Source organism: Engystomops pustulosus, chromosome 7 (genome assembly GCF_040894005.1).
Source record: "Engystomops pustulosus chromosome 7, aEngPut4.maternal, whole genome shotgun sequence".
Taxonomy (NCBI): domain Eukaryota; kingdom Metazoa; phylum Chordata; class Amphibia; order Anura; family Leptodactylidae; genus Engystomops; species Engystomops pustulosus.
In genome coordinates, this window is record NC_092417.1 from 157,752,592 (window position 1) to 157,779,648 (window position 27,057).

A 27,057-nucleotide genomic window follows, 5' to 3' on the forward strand; every position below is an offset into this window, starting at 1 on the left:
AGCTTGTCGGAGTAGAAATAATGACAAAGATTCCACCAAAATTTTTCCGACTAGATGAATATATGGTTTGTTGAGACATTCAGCTCTCTGACATGTTGGTGTATTGGAACTGATGCTTACATATTTCAATTCTCCATATTGCTTTTTAATGTTTTTTTTTCTATTTTTGGTATGCTGTTCCTTTCCACAATGAAACAGCATTGTGAGGGTCTACTCTTGTAAATCTAATTTTGAAAATCTACATTGATCATGAGAATGGGGGGTTCAAATCTCACAAGGGGTGACACTGGGGGTAAGATAGAGGGTATGGGGGATATTTATCATACGCTGGCGCTCGTGCGCCAGCGTATGATAGCCCCGCCGCTGCAAATTCGCAGCCCGATACATGAAGAGGCTTCTGCCTCTTCATGTATCGGGCTGCCAGCTGCGCAGCGTTTATCCTACGCCAGGCAGGGCCTGGCGTAGAAAAAACCGCAACCGGCGACTTTTCACGTATGAAAAGTCGCCGGCAGCAGCGAGTGCGCAGGCGCGGGGAAAGTAACGCCCCGCGCCGGCCCACTCCCGTCCGGCCGCGCCCCCCGCTCGGCCGGCCGCGCCCCCCCCTTCACGCCCCTTCACGCCCCTTCACGCCCCACTGGCGTGAAGGTGGCGGATTGGGGAAAATAATCGCAAAAGCTAGCAATAAGCTAGCATTTGCGATTATTTCAGGGCCTCTGCGCCAGTGGCGGTGCGCAGAGGTCCTGATAAATATGCCCCTATGTCTCCTTGAGGAGAATGAAGATTTATGGAGTGTTATAGATTATGCATAGATGGCTAAGGATTCCCAAAAAAAACATGTGAATACATCTTCTTAGATGGATAGGAACACAGTGGAGGGAATTAATTCATTTTAACGCCAGTCTTAAAATCCCCCCTGCCGGCGGCCATGCACCCATATCCACTAAGAGACTACAGCCTCTAAATGCCTCTAAATTCTTCCAGTTCAGACCTGAAGACCCGGTCTGAACTATCGGGGGGTCCTACCATAGTCTCTGACACTTTTCTGGTGTAAAGAAAATAGTAAATATGGCCGGCCGGGTGCTCACTTCCCGGCTCACCCTCTGGTGGAGAAAGCCCTAAACTGGTGGAGAGGGTTATTATGGTTCATTTTGGCTTCTCCTCCATAAAGAATGGATCTCCCCCAGTGACATCTCAAGTGCCACCCTTTGGAAAGGAAAGTCAATTCCTGACTTTCAAAAGCCTTGTGACAGGGATTTAACAGGACAGTAAAGAAGTGCAAGTCCTTCATTTCCCCAAATCTATTTTCCTGCCTACTTTACGACCCTGTGCTGAACCACTGGCTGATAACTGGGTGGCAATCACTACCCTGGGTACATGCTGCACAAAACATAAAGACAAACAAGAGAGACAAGACAGACAAAACAACAAGGTCCGGCAATGCAGGTCAGAAACCAAGAGGGTGGCGAGGTACAAAATCACACTGTAGTAGAATAGTAAAAAGGTACCAATAAATCTCAGTATCACAGCAAGCACTGAAATTTATACAGTATAACAAAGAGCCAGAACACTTATTTACCAGCCACTGAATGAAGTCACAGGTGAGTTTACCTGGACACTGCCCCAGCAGCTGGTTAGTTCATCCATCCTTCACTTCAACTAGGACCTGTGGCACATCACCTGTACAGATAGGCAGCAAGATTTCAATCACACAGTTCTCCAGGAAATGTTGGCTCATTGAGACCATAGCTTTTATTGTGCATTTCAATCAGTCTCTTAAGGGTCCCTCGGTTTTCATGAAGCAATCTTTTTGGGTCAGGTGGAGGTACATCAAAGACATTTAATGTATGAAGGCGCATACTACTAATCAGATACCTATTCACATTGGGGACATCACAACAGTTGTTGTGTTTAGTGTGGGTCCCAGGGACGTAACCCATTGGGATGAGATAAGGATCAGAACTTGCTAATTCATTAAAATTAGGTACATTATGTTTTTAATTTTTACTCCCCAACTTCAAAAATACATTTATAAAAATTAAAACCACCTGTACGAAAAAAAGTTCTTCATTTTGCCATGTTCTGGCGCTAATAACTTTTTTATACTCCGGTTGACAGAGCTGCGTGTGGTATCATTTTTTGTGCCTTTTCATGTCATTTTTAATGTTACTATTTTGAAGACTGTACAGCCTTTTTATCACTTTTTATTGAATTATTTATTTTTCAAAAATTGCATTTTCGACTTTGGTGTTTTTTTAAATGTTACAGGGTTAAACGCCGGGAATGACTGTAATTTTATTTTAGATTCGATTTTTTTTTAGATCAGACATTTTGGGATGTGGTGATACCTAACATGTATACAATTTTTACTGTTTATACTCGAGTATAAGCCGACCCAAGTATAAGCCCTAATTTTACCACCAAAAACGGGGAAAAGCTATTGATTCGAATATAAGCCGGGGTTGGGAAATTCATAGGTCACAGCCCCCCACAGTTATAGCCAGTAAGCCCCTAGTAGTATACTGTATATCCAGCCAGCTCCCAGTAGTATATAGCCTGCCTGCCCCCATGTAGTATACAGCCAGCCATCCCCATGTAGTATACAGCCAGCCAGCCCCCAGTAGTATACAGCCAGCCATTCCCCAGTAGTATACATCAGCAAGCCCCAATGTAGTATACAGGCAGCCCCGAGTAGTATACAGCCAGCCAGCCCCTATTAGTATACAGCCAGCCCCTAGTAGTATACAGCCAGCCTGCCTCCTTGTAGTAAACAGCCAGCCTGCCCACTAGTAGTATACAGCCAGCCAGCCCCTAGTAGTATACAGCCAGCCAGCCCCCAGTAGTATACAGCCTTCCCCCCCCAGCACTTAAAAAAAATATACTTATATACTCACCCTCCGATGCTCGGCGCGGCTCCATGCCGGCAGTTAAAAAGACAGAAGAAAGAAAAGGAGCTGCGCAGAAGAAAGAAGACGAATCGACAGCAGGGACATCGGGGAGTCGCGTGGAGCATTGGGATGCCGGAGAGTGAGTATATAAGTTTATTTTTTTTATAGACTCGTGTATAAGTCAAGGTGGCGTTTTTCAGCACATTTTTGTGCAGTATTTATATTTAAATCAGATCTTGGAAAAGGGGGGGATGATTTGAATTAAATTTTTTTTATTAATGTTTTTAAAAAACTTTATTTATTTTACTATTTTTCAGACCCTCTAATGGTCTACCATATACTGCCATACTACATACTACATTGCCATATACTGCCATTGCACATTGTAATAGATGGTGTATAACAAGAAAACCTCGGGTCTTTGTGGGATCCAAGGTTATCATAGCAACAGATCAATGCTTCCCGATGATGTCACGGAGAGCAACGGTCTTAGCCAACACCCGCGATCGGTTCTAGCAATATGCAGTAAACACCTACTGGCTATGGAATGGACAGCCCATGAGCCCTCTCCAATCACCCGCCACCAATGCAGGACGCGGCAAGCTTTGTTAAGGTTATAAAGAACTTGTCACCACATTTTTCACAAATACAGCTAGTGGCAGATTCCCATAGAGCCCTAGTAACTAACTGACACTATTCCTTTAGCTAAAATTTTTTATCTCAGATCGCCATAAATCTTTATACAGGTGGTCCCCTACTTAAGGACACCCGACTTACAGACAACCCATAGTTACAGACGGACCCCTCTGCCTACTTTGACCTCTGAATGCTTTACTATAGTCCCAGACTGCAATGATCAGCTGTAAGGTGTCTGTAATGAAACTTTATTGATAATCCTTGGTCCCATTACTGCAAAAAAATTTGAAACTCCAATTGTCACTGTGGCAAAAAAATTTTTTTGTCTGGATCTAGAATTATAAAATATACAGTTGCGACTTACATACAAATTCAACTTAAGAACAAACCTATGAAACATATCTTGTACGTAACCCGGGAACTGCCTGTAATTTTACCTGGTATCCAGGGATATCTGTATGGGAACCTTCCACTAGCTATATTTGTGAAAAATTTGCTGACCGGTTCCCTTTAAATGAATCAATACTAGCCCATTCTTCTGGAAAGGAAAAAAAACTAGCAATTCTGCTGAATGAAGCACAGCGAGAAAACTGCTGAAAATGTATCCTAAAGGTGACATTGTGGTCATAAATACTTAAGCACCTGCATGTGACAGCTGTTTCTTAATATTCATCCTTAATAAAGGTATGCTTAATTATTAACGTTTCACCATGTGATTTATAGGAGTATTTCATCATTTTTTTTTTTTTTTTGCCGGGAGGTGGGGGGGATTTGGAATCTCTTTTCCCATGGTGTCAATTGTGGCTGTAATGTAATTAATGAAAAATTACATAACAGAAAATGTTTTGATTCCCACTTTAAATCTTTTCGGCATGTAGTGATTTCAAGGCTTTTGTAAATAGATTTTTACTGTTCTGTGTATGTTTTATTTTTAGCGACTTTATATAAAACATTTTTTTACCTGCATAATTTAGCATTAGCCTGGCAGAGCTCTAGACATAGGGGGTTAAATTATGACAGTATTCACCCGTCCTGCAGTAAGTGAGGAAGTAGCAATGGTCATCAGAACCTTGACAGATCAAGCTGTGCTACTTAATGGGGTTCTGATCGAAATGGTGTGAAGATGAAATGTGTGGCATTAGCAGCTTTCAGATGTTCAGTCTCACATGCCATGACGGCCTGTAGCGGTGACTGGCCCCAGCCTCTTGACAAGTAAGATATATTGTGCTTTTCATCCGAAAATGTCAGTGATGACTTATTTGCTACATGGAAAAATTGAATTGCCGCCTCCTTTTTATGGATGTATAGACAGTATAGAAGATGGGAAATATACAACAGATGAAACCGCATACAAATAAGTGTTCATCTGCAAGAGTAGATATTCATCTGGGTTCTTGGGAGTCATATCACTTGACCTTATACATTTCGTGTCCTGAAGAAGACCTGGAAAAGGGGTCTCCTGAACGAGTCTGTATTGTGAGCTTGACTTCCGTATAATAGAATTTCCACCACGAGCACTACTAGGATTAAAAAAATTGCGGCTGAGAAGATATATTTTTCTCTCCTGAATATGGAAATAAAATGACAAATACTGTACAAGACAAATTTTAAAACTTAGCAGGCTTGGATACAATGGGGCTCATTTACTATTTACTTTCGTCGGACATCCGGACGATTTCCAATTTGCGCCACCGGGGACAGGGATTTAAAAGGGGTTTTTGGCACACGCGATCAGATTTTGGCACAATTGCAGCTGCTTTCATGCGACAGAAATCGGGGGGTGGTCCGACGGACGATCCGACGGATTCGGACAAACCGTGGGATTTAACTTCGAAATTGTGTCGCAAGACAATGCACTTACATGCACCGGGAGGAAGATGGTGAACTCCGGCGGACCTGAGTGGGGAAGCGACACATGCAGGATATCGGGCACATAATCTTAGTGAAATTCGGCACAGCACATTCCGGACGGACAATGCACTTTCAGGAACTCCAAGGGACCCAATAACTCAGTATTGTTCATAATGTCCCTCTACAAATTTTGCTCACATTTTATACAGTAAAATCAAATATCTTTCCAAAATTCTAGTAGACATATTCTCTCAATATAGTCATCGACTTTTCCTTTTCTTTTCTGGCTCGACCCGGACCACCATGACAACTTCTTCCAGGTATGATTCATGTTGTCAGACAAAAATTCTTTAAGTGTCCTTCTGCTATCCTCAGTAACCCCTCCCACAGTCATACTACCCTCTTTATGACTGTCCGCATTTGTAAAAATTCCCCAAGTTAGGTCATTGCAAATTTATAGTTTCTTATGATTCCCCGTAGTAATATTTTCCTGCTTGGTGTCCCCAGACATTTCTCTTCAAAGTACAAGAGGCCTGGATGCCTTTCTGGAGAGCAAAAATATCATGGGATGTGGGGAAAACACATTTGTTTAATTCTTAAAGGTTGGAGTTGATGGACTTGCGTCTTTATCCAACATTATATATTAGGATACTATGAATCTTCTCTATTACAATGTAAGGAAACTGAGCTAAGCTAAGACTCTGGATCCATTGCATGTAGTATGGATGAATTTATAAAGTTCTAAGTGGTGTTTAGCCAAGATTTTGTGCTCTTCTTTATTACAATGTAAGGAAACTGAGCTAAACTAACCAGAATCTAAGCTAAGACTCTGGTTCCATTCCATGTACTATGGATAAATTGAAAAGTTGAAAGTGGTGTTCCAAGATTTGGTGCTCAAAACATAAAATAAGGGGCAAGCAGTGATGTGATGTTGGTCGTACCTGGTACAAAACAACAGCAATATGTCAATCCACCCTTAGAAGGAATATTTTGGAAGTACTTGGTGGTCACAGTAGACCTCCTTTTGTCGTGATCCTCTAGTCCATTTTTTTTCGCTCTTACTGCTCTTTGTATAACTTCCATTAACTTCCATTTGCAGCTCATTGAAAAGATTTGCATCATTTTTCAAAAGAGACATTTGAATCTAGAATGTTTAATCCGACAAGCTTCCCCCAACGTTGTCTCGAAGTGATGTATAGTATCCATGATGCGTTTTGAGTACTGACTTGCTTTACACTCGATGCTCTTCTGCAATTATCCGAAGGCTTCCCAGTTTGATGGATATGTTTTGAACTGGGGAGTCATTTATTTCAATATCATGTTCTGTTATCAGTTCAGCACTTCTGGTAATCGCCTTCCAATAGCTGTTGTTCATAAAACACAGTCATCTACTCCCGACATGTAAATAAGTCATATTTTTCCTTTTCCTTCCGTACATGGACACATATCATTTTATTATCTGCTGTGGTGTATACTGTTGTTTAAAATCCAATTCAATTAAAAAAAACAAGTAACATAGAGGTCATTTGTGTAATTAATGAATAGTATGAGACAATAGTATGAGCCTTATTTCACAGGTCGTGGTGCAACTTGAAGCTGATGGGCCCCAAAGCAAAGTCTGTTCCAGGCCCCAAACTATAATGTATGATTTATAGTACTTGGGACATGCAACATCTTATGGGCCCCCTAAATCTGTTGGGCCCAGTTGCAACCACACCCCACAGATGTCAAAGGTCTACATCTGCTTGGAGGTATTTTCCTTTCTATATAGATCTCCTCCCACAATTCTATCCTCCGCCAAAACATACTAATGTGGTTACCCTTCTAATGTTCAGGGTTTTCTTCAGCACGGTAAGAATTTTAAATTTAGTTAGTAGTTGTAAGTATTTTATAGAGGAGGGAGCAGGAGTAAGGAATCATGAAGTAGAACCAAAGTCTCCTCCCAGAAGCTTTGAGACAAGTACAAATTTTGAGACGATGGGGGTCATTTACTAAGGGCCCGATTCGCATTTTGCCGACGTGTTACCCGAATATTTCCGATTTGCGCCGATTTCCCCTGAATTGCCCCGGGATTTTGGCGCACACGATCGGATTGTGGTGCATCGGCGCTGGCATGCACGCGACGGAAATCAGGGGGCGTGGCCGAACGAAAACCCAACGGATTCGGAAAAACCGCCGCATTTAAAAAAAAAAATCAGTCGCGGAGCTTGCACTTACCTTCACTCAGCCCGGAGAAACTGGAGATTCTCTTTAATTCAGTATATGACGATAACTTAGTTTTTATATTATGAGGATATGTCATATGTTTTAGTGTTCAGATTTAATAATTTAGCTATAAAAATATATAAACATAGATATTATAAAGGTTTTGATTGATATTTTCTTATTTGCCTCCAATAACAAATCCTTCCCTACCAAGGAAATACATTGGCATTGAAGGACAATTCAACCTGACTGAAACAATCACCTCTTGCTAATGAGATACCTGTTTGTTAGTTTGCAACCTTGTGGGTATTTGAAATTAGGAATACAGATTATGAGCCCTACAGGAGACAGATGGTAGATATGAGAGTCTAGCTGAAGGGCTTCCAAATATGTTGATGCTAAATAAGCCACACAAAAAAATCATCGATGTGCAGGTACGAAAAGAGATACATCTTTCGTTAGATGTATATATTCTATTGTTTACGAATATGGTCATGGACAACACCATTATGAGGAGATCTGGTACACTAGACCAATGGTCTACATCGCAGGTTCCCTTAATACAGGGCGAGTGGTGGAGCAGACAGACTAAGTGCTGCGATGGACGCATGTTAGCCCAGCTCCTCGGAGATACCAGTATCCTGTATAACTTGCCAGTAAGGACCCAAGATTGTGATATACAGTGGCAGTAGCCCGAGTCACAAGAGCCCTAAGACTAAACAGGCAAGAAAACAGTCTGAGGTGCACTTCTTTCTCCTCAAGAACCTGCGAACGCCAACAAGCTCCCTCTCCAAGATGGCAGATGTGGGCCAACTTTAACACATGCTGAGGAAGATTCTGAGCTGGAAAGCCAGCAGACAGCTCCGACACAGAAGGGGAGGAGATTGACTGACGAGTTAATCTCCTCCCTTCCAGCTCTCACAACTATCGGTGAAGAAATGCCCAAAAGTAAATTTGAGATCTGACGTGTTACAGGTAGAGCGGAGAATCTTGACCAACACCAGCTAGAGCTCAAGGAATATTGTAAAAACGTAAAATCTTTATTAAATCTGCATGCTGACAAGATTAATAGAGCCCTCCTCTAGGCTGAAGCTTAGGAAGATCTAAACAGCCCCAAAAACATTAGATTCAGAGGCATGCTTGAGTTGGTGATGCAGGAGGACCTCCCTAAGATGGCGGTTGAAATCTTTGCTCTGTTAAAAGATGAAGAACGAGCTGTAGATGTCCAAATAGAGGGGATCCTTCCTGCCCTTAGGGCCAAACCTAAAGCCAAATAGCCCCCACAAGATATCATCTGCAGACTTTTCTCATATACAAACACAGTGGTCATTGTAAAAGGTGTCCGCTGACCTCAAGTACGAGAGGAAGTTCTTTTATTTCAGGACTGATAGCTAAACAGAGATGTTGAAACCATTGTTTAATGAGCTAAGAGCAAAGAGGATCCAGTTGCATTGGCTGTACCACTTTGGGTTATATATCATGTCAAATCATGCATAACATGGAGGTAACATCACTACTAAGTCTCTTGTTGACCTAAGGGGTGTATATGAGAAGCTAAACATCCCAGCTCCGTTGATATCAAAAACAGAACAATAAGACAAAATAGTCAGCTCACGTCTCTCAGTAGTCCTATGGCTTCACGTCTAGAGGTTAGACTCCTGCACCGGTAATGGTTGATATAATCGCAGCAATGCAAAACAGAAAAATATACCTTTCCAACACTGCAAAAATATTAAAAAAGGAGAAAATATTTTATTATTCTAACATTAATATTGGTGTACATCCAAATAGAAAAGTTGGCGGGCCTACGAGAAAATTTACAATCTGTCATGGTCTTAGACTAAGAGCAGGATATAAATGCTCGAAACGTGTAGGTCCACCTACTTTTCTATGCTGATGTACACCAATTTTAATGCTTGAATAATAAAAAAATGCCACTTTTTTAATATTTTTGCAGTGCTGGAAAGGTTTATTTTTTTGTGTCGCATTGCTGCGATCCCAGTTCTGTACATCCCATAATGGTTGTGACTTTCCCTGAATGAAGGTCTGGCACCTTTGCCAAAAGCTGATGCCATGGTATGTCTTTACAAAGACCAAGTCACCTAAAACCAAGAAACAACCAAAAAAATGGACACATATCAACCTACTTGATCAAGAAGCTCTACTTTCCTTTCTGGTGCGTACATACTAGTTGTGTGTGTGAGAACCGAGACACCAAGTTCACCTGGACTTTTTGTGTTTTTCACCTTAATTTCCTAAGGCTATTTGTTATCTGAGCTGACATCTGTACCTCTCTCAGGCTTTCCATTTTTCTGTTTAACAATGCCTCATCAAGGTTTGCTAACAGGCAATGAATTATGATGCTCTTGAGATTTTTCTCTTTATTTTTGCTATACTATTGTATTTACACCATGGCAGAGTTAGTGTCCTTTAACATCAGAGGTCTCGATGAGCCTGCAAGTTTTTAAACACCTAAACAGGGTCGGCTCCAAATTTCAGTAGGCCCCTGGGCGACGGAGCCTCAGTGGGCCCTATTGCAGTGAACTCACGTGGCGGCATTAAAAGCTCTGAAACAAAAACTGTCTCCTATTCCCTAAAATATTCCCTAGTTTATAATATCAAACAGCCCAAAAGCCCCCCTCACCACCTATGGATTCATTAGCTACAGTCCCCGCACCCCTATGGATTTGTTACGTATAGCCTTATGTGTGCCCCCCAACAGCTCTGGGCCCCGGCACTTGCCCAAGTATGCCCAGTGCTGGCGCCGGCCCTGCACCTACAGATCAGATTGCACTGTTTCAAGAAGTACATTTAAAAAAAATAACAAAATTCCAAACTTGCCCAAAACTATTTGAATAAATAGGTTCTGTTCTGCCCTTCAATGAGGGCATAAGGTGGAAAGCATTGTTGACCACATTATGATCATTGGGGGTCATTTACTAAGGGCCCGATTCGCGTTTTCCCGACGTGTTACCCGAATATTTCCGATTTGCGCCGATTGTACATGAATTGCCCCGGGTTTTTGGCGCACGAGATCGGATTGTGGCGCATCGGCGCCGGCATGCGCGCGACGGAAATCGGTGGGCGTGGGCGAACGTATTCGGAAAAACCGCCGCATTTAATAACCGAAAATGTGTCGCTTGACAAGCGCTCACCTTCACCTGGTCCGAGGTGGTGCATTGAGGCGCGTTCCTATGATTTTCAGCGCAGCATCGCCACCTGGTGGACGGCGGAGGAACTGCATTCATAAATCCCGGCCGGACCCGAATCCTGTGCAGAGAACGCGCCGCTGGATCGCGAATGGGCCGGGTAAGTAAATCTGCCCCATTATGTTTAATTTTTGGTTAGTACGCCGCCTAGTGGCTGTCAGCTGTTATTGTTATTAGTTGTAAACCATGTAATTGTCTAATGCTTATGTCATTGTCATGTGACCTATGACTTAATGCAATCTTATTGGTAGTAGGTGAAATGCATTGTGGGAGCTTACACCATTTTGAGACTGTACTTTGGGGAGATCAGACACTCTCCATCTTAGTCATTCTACCCGCCATATATTTTCTCCTTTTCATTCCTTGTGAACAGCATAGCTGGTAAGAGGTGTAAAATAATGTTATAGTCTATGAACTCAGTTACTGTTAATGAACTGTCTAGTAGACTGGCTAGCATACATTATGTTATATACATGTAAATGTATTCCTACTGTTCTTGCAGGATTATAGATCTGTACTTTATTCTGATTACCTATATGTGCTTGTTTCAGTTTTACCATTAAACAGACATCTGAATATCCAAATCCTCACTGTTCAGTTGTCAAGCTGTTGGAGCAATAAAGTTTGACTACATAACCACAACAGTCTAGCTTATTGGAAGACAGGAAGGTTTATGCTGTATGTCAGAGTATACACAGCTGTGACGTATATGAAGACAGAACAGTAAAACAGCTTTGCTAAAGCAAGTGGTGGAATTGCCGAAGAAAATATGTTCTGACTACACAGAGGCGCAGTTCGTCTACGTAGAGTTCTACATACAGACACCAACGCGACCTCTAAACTGTCACATGTGAGAGAAGCAAGCAAGTTACAGTACGTCTACCCAGAAGACTGAAACTACGCCATCGCAGACCTGCCTGCGTAGAACAGTCTCCAAACAGTCCCAGGATGTCACAGAGAGGATCAGCTTCATTAAAGACACGATCCGAAGCAAGTGGCTCAAATAAGTCATCTATCAAAAATGCTGCCGCCATTGCCCGCGCAAAAGCAGAGGCGGCAAAAGCGAGAGTAGCCTTTGCTGAACAGGAGATGCAATTAAAGCAAAAACAAGCAGCTCTAGAAGCTGAGAGCGCACGTGAGAAAGCACACTTGGATGCGGCCTTGGAGAAGCTTGCCATAGAAAAAGAAGCAGCGGCAGCCTTAGCTGAAGCGGAATCTCTGGAAGCAGCAGAGTTCCCTGAGAGTGAGAGACGCGGCAGTGTGCTTGACCAAGAATTTGAGCACCCGGATAGAGCAGAGCGGACCTCAGAGTATGTACATCAGCACTTCAAAGAGAACAACAGCATGGATCCACAACATTGCAAGCAAGAGGTCACTGAGCAAAGAATCCAGAATTCTCCCCAGAAGAAAGCAACGTCCTCAAAGCCTGAATGGTATTACCCTGACTGGCCTCCAGAAGGAACTCCTGACAGGTACGATAACACACCATACACCTATCGCAAGACACCAAACCGTTCCAGTGCCGAGCAAGCTACAGTGGACTTTGCTAAGTTCTTCACTTGGCATGAACTAGTTGCCAAAGGACTTATAAAGTTCAGTGATCGCGCTGAGAACTATAGAGCTTGGCGATCCTCATTTCAGAACTTAGTGAGGGACTTAGACTTATCCAGCAGCGAGGAGCTAGATCTTCTGGTCAAATGGCTCGGTGATGATTCTGCTGAGCATGCCAAAAGGATCAGAGACATCAATGTGAACTATCCAGATATAGGTCTTAGGATGGTTTGGGAGAGAATGGACGAACGCTATGGGTCTCCAGAAGCTATAGAGAACGCATTATTTAAAAGAATAGATGACTTTCCCAAAATAGCTGGTAAAGGCTACCATAAACTCATAGATCTAGCCGACCTATTATTGGAGCTTCTGGTTGCCAAATTAGAAAATGACTTACCAGGTCTTGCTTATCTTGATACTGCTCGAGGCGTCAATCCTATAGTTCAAAAGCTCCCTAACAACTTGCAGGAGATGTGGATGAAACATGGCTCCTGGTACAAACATACCCATAATGTACAATTCCCTCCCTTTAAGGTATTTGTGGACTTTATTACACAGCAATCTAAAATTAGGAATGATCCCAGTTTTAATTTTATGCTGTCAGGTGGGGCTTCCATTGGTGCAACATCTCATAAGACACCAGTGGTAGTCCACAAAACTAACATTTCCTCTACAGGTTCTTCTTACAGGAAATCCAACTTTGAACAAGCAGACGACAAGGTCAAAGAACCGAACAAACTGTGTCCCCTGCACAGAAAGCCACATCCTCTACTGAAATGCAGGGCCTTTAGGGAGAAGCCTTTAGAGGATTGCAAAGCCTTTCTCAAGGAACACAGGATCTGCTTTAAATGCTGTTCTTCTGTGTCACACTTCGCAAAGGATTGTAAGGTTGGTGTTAAGTGCACAGAATGCAACAGCACAGGACATAACACAGCTTTACACCCTGAGCCACCCTCAGGCACTTTATCACAGATCCATGAGCATAGCGGGGAGCTGGAAACCCCGGACACAGACACCCCTGCGGTCACCTCACAATGTATGGAAGTCTGCAAAGGGATCGCAGGGGGCAAATCCTGTTCAAAAATATGCCTGGTCAGAGTCTACCCAGTGGGCCACAAGAACAAAGCCATTAAAGCCTATGCGATCTTAGATGACCAAAGTAATAGGTCTTTAGCCAGGTCATGCCTCTTTGACACCTTTGATATTAAGGGACCTTGCTCTCCTTACTCTTTAAAGACTTGTGCAGGCACTATTGAAACAGCGGGGAGGAAGGCTACTGGCTTGCAAATTGAGTCCATAGATGGTTATACGTGTTTGTCCCTACCTACCATACTGGAATGTAACCAAATCCCAGATAATAGGTCAGAAATACCCACGCCAGATGTGGCAGCTCGGCACTCTCATTTGAAACGTTTGGCTCACGTGATACCTAAGCTTGACCCTGAGGCTCAGATAGTCTTGCTCCTGGGGAGAGATATCTTACGAGTCCACAAAGCCAGAGCTCAGATTAACGGTCCTCACAGTGCTCCTTATGCACAAAAGCTCGACCTAGGCTGGGTCATTATAGGAGATGTTTGTCTAAATGGAATGCACAAACCTATCTCCATCAATTGTATGCACACCAACATTTTAGAAAGTGGACGTCCATCTATTTTCCAAAAATGCCAGAATAAATTCCTCATAAAGGAACTAACTTACAGCACTCCCTTAACTTGTACATCTGCAGGCCTGCCTTGTGACAACCATGCTTGTGAGCATAACCAAGACCACTTAGGTTGCACAGTTTTTCACAGAGAAAAAAATGACCAGCAGATGGCGCTGTCCTTTGAAGACAGACTCTTCTTGGACATAATGAAACAGGAAATAACTAAAGATGAGTCAAACAACTGGATTGCACCTCTACCCTTCAAACTCCAGCTGCAACCTTTACCCAATAATAGAGAATTAGCTTATAGACGATTTGTCTCTCTGAAGCACAACCTGGAAAAGAAACCAGAGATGAGAGACCAGTTCTTCACCTTTATGGGAAAGATATTTGAGAATAAACATGCAGAGATAGCTCCAACTCTGAAGGATTCTGAAGAATGCTGGTACTTACCCATTTTCGGGGTATATCACCCTAAGAAACCAGGTCAAATCAGGGTGGTATTTGACTCTAGTGCCAAATATAATGGTGTCTCATTAAATGATGTTTTATTGTCTGGTCCGGACCTCAATAACAGACTCTTAGGGGTTCTTCTTCGCTTCCGCAAAGACTCTGTTGCATTCACAGCAGACATTCAGCAAATGTTCTACTGTTTCCTTGTTAAAAAAGAACACAGAAATTTTTTACGATTCTTTTGGTACAAAGACAATGACCCCTCTAAAGGTATCACAGAGTATTGGATGAAGGTGCATGTCTTTGGCAACAGCCCTTCCCCTGCTGTTGCCATTTATGGTCTCAGACAGTCTGCCCAAGAAGGTGAACAGAAGTATGGGTCAGATATTAGGCTCTTTATTGAGAAAGACTTCTATGTGGACGACTGCTTGAAGTCAATGCCCACAGATGAATCAGCAATCAGTCTCCTTAGTAGAACTCAAAAAATGCTCGCTTCTTCTAACTTAAGGTTGCATAAAATAGCTTCCAATAGTCAAAACTTATTGGAAACGTTTCCTACACAAGACCACGCAAATGACTTGAAGGACTTAGATTTAGGTACAGATTTCCTCCCTATGCAACGCAGCCTTGGTCTCCTTTGGGATTTAAAGTCTGATACCTTCACCTTCCAAATCAGCGGAGAAGAAAAGCCCTTCACTCGCAGAGGCGTCTTGTCAACTATAAGCAGTTTGTATGACCCACTAGGTTTTGTAGCTCCTATCCTCATACAGGGGAAAGCGGTATTACGAGATTTAACTCGTGAGACATCTGACTGGGACGACCCACTGCCCATTGAAAAGTCAGAGCTGTGGTTGAAGTGGAAAAGTTCACTAAAGTTCTTAGCTACCCTTCATGTTGCACGCCCATATGCTCCTGTGCCATCTACAGATGTTAAAGTGCAGAAACTGTGTGTCTTCAGCGATGCTTCTGTTAAAGCAATTGCCGCAGTGGCTTACCTAAAGACTGTGGATAACCTAGGAAAATGCCATATTGGGTTTGTCATGGGTAAAGCAAAGCTAGCACCACTCCCTGAACTTACAATACCCAGGCTAGAACTCTGTGCCGCTGTACTGGCGGTCGAACTAGCGGAGCTCATTGCTACTGAAATGAACATCAAGATTGAAGATGTTGAGTTCTACACTGACAGCAAAGTAGTCCTGGGGTACATTTGCAATGAGACTAGGCGTTTCTATTTTTACGTCAGCAACAGAGTACTGAGAATTCGGAGGTCCACCTCTCCAAAACAATGGCATTTTGTACCCACAGATCACAACCCTGCTGACCAAGCAACCAGGCCAGTTGCAGCTAATTGTCTCGAAGACACAATATGGTTCACCGGTCCAACCTTTTTGTATCATTCCAGGCACAGTTCTACCACTCTTGACATGTATGAGCTAGTGGATGCAGACGCTGATGCAGAAATCCATCCTCAGGTATCTACTTTACATACAATAACTTCAGAAAGTCACTTAAAGAGCGATCGTTTCAAGAAATTTTCGACTTGGAAGTCACTTGTCCGAGCCATCACCTGTTTAGTACATATAGCTCATTCTTACAAGTCTACTGCATCAAAGATTAAAGACAGCTGTAAGGGATGGCATCACTGTACTCATGCCTACTCAGTCTCCAATTTAGAGCAGTCAAAGCATGCAATCCTTCGTTTGGTACAACAAGAGACCTATGTAAAAGAGATTGAAAACATTGCTAAACATAAAAATATCTCTAATGACAGCCCCTTATGGAAACTGGACCCATTTATGGACAACGATGGATTGTTGAGAGTGGGGGGTAGGCTTAAGGAAGCCAGTTTAGACTTTGCAGAGAAACACCCTATAATAATTCCGGCTCATCACCATATTGCCACATTGCTTGTGCAACATTTTCATGATCAAACAAAACATCAAGGACGATTACTTACCGAAGGAGCTCTTCGAGTCGCTGGGATATGGATAGTTGGAGGCAAGAGATGTGTGAGCAAAGTTATCTTTAACTGTGTCATTTGTCGTAAGCTCCGCGGTATGTTTCAGACTCAAAAGATGGTCAATCTCCCGATTGACAGACTCAGCATGGTTCCTCCATTTACTAATGTTGGCCTTGATGTCTTCGGTCCCTGGACAATATCTACTCGACGTACCAGAAAGAATGAATTAAACTGCAAACGGTGGGCAGTACTTTTCACCTGCATGTCTATTAGAGCTATTCACATTGAGGTAATTGAATCAATGGACACTTCTAGCTTTATAAACGCCCTCAGGCGCTTCATTGCCATCAGAGGACCAGTGAAGCACATACGCTCTGACCGAGGATCAAACTTTGTAGGAGCCGTCAGAACACTAAACATTCCTTCCAATCTTGACACTCTTAGGGTTGAAAGGTACTTGAGTGAACAAGGATGCACATGGACCTTCAATCCGCCACACTCTTCACACATGGGAGGAGTGTGGGAAAGAATGATAGGCCTAGCAAGAAGTATCTTGGACTCTATTCTCACTCAGGTGGGCTCTACAAGGCTTACTCATGAGAGCTTAACAACCTTTCTGGCAGAAGTTTCAGCCATCATAAATGCCAGACCCTTGACTGCAATTTTGAGTGATCCGAATGATCCATCTCTTCTCACTCCAACCAAGCTGCTTACGCAGAAGACTACAACACCTAGCGCTCCTATGGGAGAATTCAATTCTAAAGACATGTACCGATGCCAATGGAGGCAAGTACAAAGTCTTGCAAACACCTTCTGGGACAGATGGAGAAAGCAGTACCTCCCTATTCTGCAACCTAGAAGAAAGTGGCAAACCACCAAACCCAATCTCAAGCTGGGAGATGTTGTTCTCATGAAGGATTCTCAGTTACCCAGAAATGAGTGGTCTATGGGCCTTGTCACCAGAACTATCCCAAGTGAAGATGGTAGTGTTCGTAAGGCAGAAGTCAAAATATGGAGAAAAGATGGAACCAAAATATTCCTCAGACCAGTGGGTGAACTGACATTTTTGTTCTCATCTGAAGACTCTAGTGGTGACATCCAATGATGTCAAGCGGGGAGTGTTCTGCCCTTCAATGAGGGCATAAGGTGGAAAGCATTGTTGACCACATTATGATCATTATGCTTAATTTTTGGTTAGTACGCCGCCTAGTGGCTGTCAGCTGTTATTGTTATTAGTTGTAAACCATGTAATTGTCTAATGCTTATGTCATTGTCATGTGACCTATGACTTAATGCAATCTTATTGGTAGTAGGTGAAATGCATTGTGGGAGCTTACACCATTTTGAGACTGTACTTTGGGGAGATCAGACACTCTCCATCTTAGTCATTCTACCCGCCATATATTTTCTCCTTTTCATTCCTTGTGAACAGCATAGCTGGTAAGAGGTGTAAAATAATGTTATGGTCTATGAACTCAGTTACTGTTAATGAACTGTAATGCTTTGTAAGTAGACTGGCTAGCATACATTATGTTATATACATGTAAATGTATTCCTACTGTTCTTGCAGGATTATAGATCTGTACTTTATTCTGATTACCTATATGTGCTTGTTTCAGTTTTACCATTAAACAGACATCTGAATATCCAAATCCTCACTGTTCAGTTGTCAACCTGTTGGAGCAATAAAGTTTGACTACATAACCACAACAGTCTAGCTTATTGGAAGACAGGAAGGTTTATGCTGTATGTCAGAGTATACACAGCTGTGACGTATATGAAGACAGAACAGGTTCACTTCACCTCTTCCTCTGCAACTAGATGAGTTAGTGTTGCTATCAGCAAAACTACCCAACTCACTCTGCTTTCAGAAATGTATAATCCTGATGGCTGTTACCTCTTTAGTAAAGGAAAAGTAGCAAGCCAATTGTATCAACTGTGAATTTGTACGCCTCTAAATGTGGAACACATCCATTGTCTCATCGGCACCTTAGGATAAATTTTCTCTTTTAAGAGAATGTTTCATTACCTTAAATTATGTTTAAACCCACTATTAGAGACCCTAGATGTGTTGCATATAACTAACTAGTTGTCTTGCTAAACTTCATCCAGTGGATTCATGGGGGCTACTAAACCTTCTATTCACACACACAAAAATTGAATATTAGATTAGACAATCAACATGCTTCCCTGTTGATATCACCCTTATAATAGATAATGAGGCTCATTTACTAAGGGTCCGTCGGACGCATTTTCATTGGGTTTCCCAACGATTTCCGTTTTGTGCCGAATTTCCCCGGGATTTTGGCGCAAGCAATTAGATTTTGGCGCATCGGTGCCGGCTTGCACGCCGGATTCGGACAAACCTCGGTATTTAAAAAGAGGATTTTTGTTGCAAGATCAGCACTCACAAGCACCACGAAGAAGAAGGTGAACTCTGGCGAACCTCAACGCGGAAGCGACGGATGCAGGAACACGGGTGCACAAGCTTAGTGAATCGCAGCAGACCCGAATCCTCGTTGGACAATGCACTGCGGGATCGCGACAGGACCGGGTAAGTAAATGTGCCCCAATATTCTAATTGGAATACCCAAGACCCAATACACTTAGACCATATAGCTTCAATTATGACATATTATTTATCTGGGACACACGGTATATCAATACCTTAATATTGGTAGGCACTCAAAACTGCTATTGGAAGTGACTTTATATCTATAGTCTCCCATATTAAGAGACATTGATGTCAACTCTTGAATTCTATGTTCGCACTTTTATTGAAAAATCCCATCCTCCGACTGATCTGCATAAGCTGGGGGACCTCAGGAATAAGGTTAAAAAATATTCAAACAACCAAGAAAATTCTGCTATCAAAGAATAAATTCTAAGCTTATTGTGATAGAGGAGGAAAAATAATGTCTTATTTAGTTAAGAAACAGAAGGAGCGGGCATATATCCATGAAATACACCTGGCATCTGGCAAAACACAAGACACTAAATAGATTGCCAAAGCCTTTCAAACCTTCTATAGTGAGCTCTACAATTTATCAAAGCACACGCCTCATGCTGGTACTTAAAAAAATTGACAGTTTTTTGGCTAAAATAAATCTCCATGCCCTCACTGAGGAAGAGCAAAACTCCCTTCAGGATCCATTTACTACTAAGAAGTTAAGTGACCTTAACCAGGTCACCAGGGACCTTATTTTCACTAAAGACAGGTTACAGAAGTCCATCACAGCTGCATTGCAAATCTGCCTTTCTGTCTTCTGGAAGCATCTGCATTACAATATAATTGTGTGTTATAACTTACCTTTTACCCTGACAGAAACTCTGTGTAGTCCCAGGGGTTTGGCTTTGGTTTGTATGCATTTCAGATGCATTTAGACTCCTCAGCTCTCAGTCCCCACCTTTGTGCTTCTCCACAGAAACAGAGCTCACAGTGTGGTGAGATGACATCAGGGAGGGAGGAGCTTACAGCAGCACAAAGGAGGGGGCCAAGAGCTGACGAGTCAGCAGCACAGACAAGTCACATGTTGATTTTCAAAATACATCCAAACCAAAGCCCAACCCCTAGGACTACACAGAGGATTTGGTCAGGAAGCCAGGTAATTAACCCCTTCACGCTCTGCAATGGATATATCCGCCGCAAAGCTATGAAGGGTGTATGAAGAGGGTTCAAGGGCTGAGCCCTCTTCATACAGAGATGGACTTTGCTGCATATCGCAGCAAAGACCCATCGCTACCACCCGTGGTTGGTGCTTGCACCGATCTTGGGTGTTAACCTCTTCTTTGTCGCTGGCAAAGTCGATGGCGCCGCCATGTTTCCTCTGATTTTCGCTCCCCCGAACGTGATCGGAGGCGCCGATATTTTGCCATGACAGCCTCGGGTCTTCGTCAGACCTGAGGCTGAATGGTTTCAGAAAATTCGTTACAATGAGCCAGTGGCTCATTGCAATGAATCACATGCAAAAACTCCATATACTGCAATACAGTTGTATTGCAGTATATGGTAGGAACGATTTGACCATCGAGGGTTAATGTCCCCTAGGGGGTCTGAGAAATTGTAAAAAAAAAAAAAGAAAAAAAAATGTTTAAAAAATGTAAAAAAATTATAAAAAATAAAAAATTCTAATCACCCCCTTTTCTCCAGAACTGATATAAAACATAATAAACAGTAAAAATCGCAGACACATTAGGTATCGCCGCATCCCAAAATCTATCAAAATATAAAAACGGTTTTAACCAGCAGTGACATCCAAGACGGGAAATGGCGCCCAAATGTCCAAAATGCGACTTTAACACCCTTTTACATGACATAAAAAATGTAATGAAAAGTGATCAAAATGTCACATAGTCTTCAAAATGACAGCAAGAACATGACGCACATGCGTTTTTTTCTCAATTTTTCCACATTTGGAATTTTTTTCCTGCTTCCCACTACATGGCATGGAATAATAAATAACATCACGGGAAAGTAAAATTTGTTACTCACAAAATAAGCCCTCACACAGCTCTGTACACGGGAAAAATTAAAAAGTTATGGATTTTTGAAGGTGGAGAGCGAGAAATTACCCTGTGTCCTTAAGGGGTTAACCTAATCCCTAATGGAAAGTGCCCTGGACCTGGTCTGCCTATCATCTATTATAAAAAAAATTACGTGAGATTCTTCTCCAACAATTCATGTCCATATGCAATAACCTGCTAACACCGAACTCCAGACATTTACTTGTCGACTCTGGGCTGCTAATTATAATTTTCTTTACTAGGTGATCCCCGCGTGTCAAGCTTAGAGAAGGACTCCGCCGGGATCGACATCAAGAGGTGCGTAGGTGAGTATTTGAATGTCCACCAGTTAGTGGTACATTTCCTTTAATTGAATAAAGAGATATGTCTATCAAGTTCAACCAAGGAAGGCTTTTAAGGGAAACAATTTTATATTATAACAAAACCATCAATGTTATTTGGATCTAAAATAGGCATCCTGAAGTTCTCTGCTGTTTCTGCTGTGACCAGCTCCTGAGCTAAGCTATTTTACAGATTCACAGCAGATTATGCGAAATCCTCCCAGAGCTCATCCCACAAAACAAATAGGCTTTGATTCACAAAAACACATGTAGGGCTAATAGCCTCATTGAATACACTTAAGTTCTTGGATTGCCACTTACCCAGTTGGATACCAACAAGAAGAAGGCATTTGATACGGTCAGATGGCACTTCTATCATTCAATTTCCCACAACTCTTCATTCATGGTATCTTTTCCTTCTACTAAGCCCAGCGCTTATATATATGCTAAAGGATGCAGGATACACAGGAATGCAGGATACACAGGAACGCAGAAACTCAGGGTACACATGAGGGCTTTCTCTTCAGGGAAATGGCTTGAAGATCCGGCAGGGAATGATGGGAGCCACTGGATTAAATGAAGACCCGGAAGTGGCAAGCGCCAATCACCTGTACACTGGCCCTTTAAATCTTGAAGTACCGCCACGCGCGCCTTAGGGAGGCGGGCCACACGCGGGGCCTAGTTTAGATGGGAGCGGGAACCAGGAGAGGTAAGTCCACGGGAGCAGGGCCGGCGCAGCGGAGAGGGGCACGGGTGCACCCACGATCCGCAATACGGATCTCGGGGTGCCCATGATAATACCCCCCTTCGGCCTTCCCCTCTTCTTCTTGGTCCCAAGAAACCTCTGGAGGAGAGTCCGATCAAAAATGATCTCTTCTGGCTCCCAGGATCTCTCTTCAGGCCAGAACCCCTTCCAGTATACAAGGAAGAACTGCTTACCACTCACGAACCTCCTTGACTTCATAGACATCCGGGGAATCCACCTCAGGAGCAGGAGGAGGGATTGCTGTGAGAAGTGTTTCAAGATGACTTGCTTCAGGAGGGAGACATGGAAGGAGTTCGGGATGTGCATTGATGGAGGAAGACGGAGCTTGTAGGCCATTTGATTGATGCGCTTGATGAACTCAAAGGGACTGAGGAACCAGGGACCAAGTTTGTAGCAGGGTATCTTATCTGGAGGACAGCCACACTTTGTCACCAGGAGAGAAGACAGGAGGAGTCCTACGCTTCTTATCAGCCTGGGTTTTGGTGCGGTCTATGGCAAGTCTGTGGCGAGTCTGGTCCCAAATACACTTGAGGTCTTGCACCAGATCCCCTACCGCAGGGACATCAGAGGGAGTAGACAACAAAAGAGGAGGGTGAGGTATACATCTGTAGACCATAAAGAACGGAGCCGAGCCAGTAAACCCCGAGTCCAGGGAATTATAGGAAAACTCAGCCCAAGATAGTAAGTCAATCCAGTTGTCTTGACGGGCTGAAACGAAGTGGCGGAGGTAGCAACCCAAAGTCTGGTTCACCTCTCTACTTGACCATTTGACTTAGGGTGGTAGGTAGAAGAAAAGTCAAGGTTGGCCTGCAGCTGGTTACTCAAGGAACGCGAGAATTTGGACACAAACTGGACTCCTCGATCAGACACGATGTGTAGCGGAAGACCATGGCCGGAAGATTTGTTTGAAGAACAAACTGGTAAGCCATGGGGAAGATGGAAGACCTGGAAGAGGAACAAAATGGGACATTTTGGAAAACCGATCCTTCACCACCCAGATGACAGTACTGCCCGAAGACAAAGTCTATTGCCACGTGAGACCAGGGGCGACTGGGTACCGACAACGGAAGTAGCAGTCCAGCCGGTTTGAGACCAGGGGCTTTATTGCGGGCACAGGAGGAGCAGGATCCCACAAACTACTGAACATCTTTGACCAGGTCTGGCCACCAGTAGTAGCGGGAGATGAGGGCCATGGAGTATTGCACCCCAGGGTGTACAGCCACACGAGAAGAATGTCCCAAAGACAGAATCTTCTTCCAGAGGGCAGGTCTAACATACGTCTAATTGCTGAAGACCCACCAGAGCTGCAACAAGAAGCTGGTCAGGAGAAATTATTTGCCGTGAAGCTGGTTCTTCTCCAACGACATCTGAAGACGAAAATAATTCAGCAGGTCGAAGCGGGAGAAGAACAATGACAACTGTGCTTGCCTGGGATTCAGGCGCTGGGCTGTCTGGCATCACAGTAAGTTTTTTGGTCAGTGTACACACTAACGGGATGAAGAGCTCCCTCCTCTAAACACATCAGTTATACTCACTCTGGGTCTACCCATAATATGACCCCTCTACTGCAATTGAACAAATTCCCCGACCATTATGGGGTGAGAATAGACTTACTGAGGAAACTTTTTGGATCTTAGACTTGGGGATTACATTTCCCAATGGTATTAACTTCAAACAAGACATGATGTACTTTTACTGAAGTTTTTTTCTTCTATGTTATTTTTCTCTCAACTTTTATCCTGTTTCCTTGGTTACTACTTCAGTCATCTTAATCACATGATTGCTGTATCCACCTTTCGTTAACCTACATCATGTGTTCTGGTATGTTAACTCCTCCTTCCACACTCTGTATTGTCCCGCCCACCTTGGGATTTATCTGCATATATGGCGTATGACTTCATTGTGTTCTTCAGATATGAATAAGGCAATCACTACATAGTCCGAAACGCGTCACTTACCTTTCTTTATGTGCTTTTTGCTTTCTTTTTTTTGTGATTACATCTGATTGTAACGCACACCATTAAAACGTAACATTTTAGTTTTTACTATACAAGTTATTCTTTTGGAGTGTAGGAATGGTGTGCTACGGTGCTTGTTTTATCTTTTTTTTATAATTGGGTGCCTATGCAGAACTTGCCCCTCCCCTGATGCACAAGAAGCTAATTTGCAAAAATATGAAAGTAGAAATTTATCTTATCTAAACAGATAACAAGAAACAGGAGGGGTACCTCTGGAAAGCTTAGTGCCCGATTTTATATGCAGGAGGAATTGATATCTGGTATATTACCCTTACATAAAGCCTTTTTCCTTATTGCGAAAATCCAATAGTATCATAGTTTATACGGTTGAAAAAAGGCACATGTCCATCAAGTTCAACCAAGGAAGGGAAGGGATTGGATGAAGAAGGGATTTAGGGGAAACAGTTCTATATAACATAATCGTCAATGTTATTTAGGTGACTAGACCCTTCTTGAAGCTCTCTGCTGTCCCTGCTTTGACCAGCGCCTGAGGCAGGCTAATAACTTTGTTGATATTTTTTACCATAACTTTTGCATAGTATTGTTAATTTTTTTCATATATTCTGCTATATGTATGTTCACACAAGGAGTAAATATTCTATAACTAGTACTTTGTATCTTGAACAAATTTTCTCTGTAGGCTCTTACTCTAATTTTTATTTAGCCTTGATCTGAGGAATGGAGACTAGCTACTATCATGTCACCCATAGACTGCACATAGACAAAATAGGAAAATCTGTGTCCTCATTTTTTCTCACTAACAGAACCTTATAGGATATAATTACTAATGTGAAAAAAGTCACTTGGGGTGAGAGAAACAACTTTATTTTAGCTGTGTTTGTGTCTACTTCTCTCTCACTCAAATCATTCTCTCTTTTCCATAGACCTCTCTGGGGGGGCCATATCTAGGGGCAGATTGTCATGGGCCCTGGGCTGTATGAATATTAAAGCCCCTTCCTGTCTGGAATTCACTTCCATATGGTACTAGAATCGATGGAGGATGTGTACCTTCTGGTTCAAACCGTGGTTCCAGAACCTTCATTGGATCTTCAAAGGTCCTAAAATGGCTCTTGTGTAGATATTGAGAGCAGGAACAGATGTCCGAGGATTTCATGGGTGAAGGCCCATCTTAATATAAAAAATTATGTATAATTTTTAATATATAAAATTTGGTGGGTGATTTGGGTGGCCATGGGCCTCCTCGAATTCTTCGCCCCGGGCTACCACCCAAATCGTCTATATCCAAAACTGGTTATATCATCACTTATTTATGTCTTTTTCTTCTTCACACAGGATATAGATCTAAATGACATAGACTGTAGGTTCGGAGTTGTTTTCCTGTTTGAAACCATTTTTGCCCTAGTTTTTGCACAATACTTTATAGGGAAAAATACTCAGCTCACCACGTCCTTGGTCTCGAAAACATTAAGATAGACATCACCGTCTCGCCTGCCAAACACTCAACTTATTAACAGACTCTATTTATCTATTGATGCCGGACCGGGAATTCACTGTAACTGATGCTCTTGGGAGATCAAACCTATTGAATGACACACACCACAAGGAGCTATCATTGATTTTTTTTGGGGGGTCTGATCATTCTTTATTGCCCATTGATTGCCGTCCTGGAGGATTGCACTTTACATTTGTCAGTGGTTATCACAGTTCAGTAAAGAACGTCCTTACTCCATCCGACGCTGATCAAATCTCAACTTTGCCAAATGGTTTAACCCCTTCGTCCCCGCGACTGCATCCGTTCCACAATCATTAGGACACCATACAGGTTAATGTCTCCCTGTTATTAACACAGCAATTTCAATTAAAACTTAATTTCCCCAGTGATTCCTTTGCAAGGTTTAGTAGCTAGTAAACAAGCTGGACATATAATGAAGCAGATTTTATCTTGTCTGTTAATATCGGGAGCCCAAGCACCATTGATTCAAACTTATGGAATTTTTTTTTCTCTACGGTTGACGTTGGTGCATAATTACGGCCTCACTTAGCGGGATATGTCCCTGCAAACTGCATGACTTCTGTTTTTTTTTTGTCCTATTTCCCATGAGTTCCAATTAACGGGTGAATCCATTTACTTAATTTCTGTTTATTAAATATTGTGAAAATTCCGCCACCGTCGGATGAAAGTGCATTATATCATTAGCAAATGTCGCCAGCTTTTACAACTGCTCCTGTACCAGACACAGAAAACTTTGGAGCTCTCTAATAGGAATGCAACGTGTTTGAACTAAGTGGTTTGTGAACATTATAAAGATTATAGCTTTCTGGTGGTAAAACTTGCTGTGAAACATTCTCGTTATTGTGCGTGGTACGATAGAATATAATGCTTTTCTATTTTTACATACACAGTGTAATAGGAGACATTGCAAATTTGTCGGAGTTAAATAATACAGTCTGTTATACTACATTTACATTAATTACCTATAAACCATTCAAAATATTGAACTGGATTTACTGGCTAGAACTGGTTTTATTGTTTCAGATGGTGACTATGAAATCTATAAACAGACCTTGTAGGTTTTACATCTAAAGCAAAATATTAAAGACCTTCAAACTGGTGTTGGGCTAAGTGTCAAACTGGTACTCCAAGGGTCCATTAGTAGAGATAAGGGGACGGATGTTTGGGTTTGGCAGCCTGACCTGGACATATAGCCAGAATGACCAGAACAGCCAATCCGGCAAATTGACGCCTACGATTGGCCAGTGCTAGTTGCTAGGGGCATCGATTTGCCGGATTGTCTGTACGGCCACCATTTCGGCAGTGCAGGTCATTTGGCTGAACGCAAAAGGCCAAGCCAGCAGGTCCACTCATCTCTTTCCATTAGTAATATCTATTTTTGAGCCCCAAGATAGCCATATGCAAATAAGACCTTGTCATGAACATAGAGCCTCCCGTCTCCTCTGATTACTAATTATGTATAGCCAACGGCCTGGCTGTCTCTGCCCACACAGCAGTCTGAGAGTCGTAATGTCATCGGCTCGGCCCCTGCAGATCTCATAGCATTGCATCTATACACTC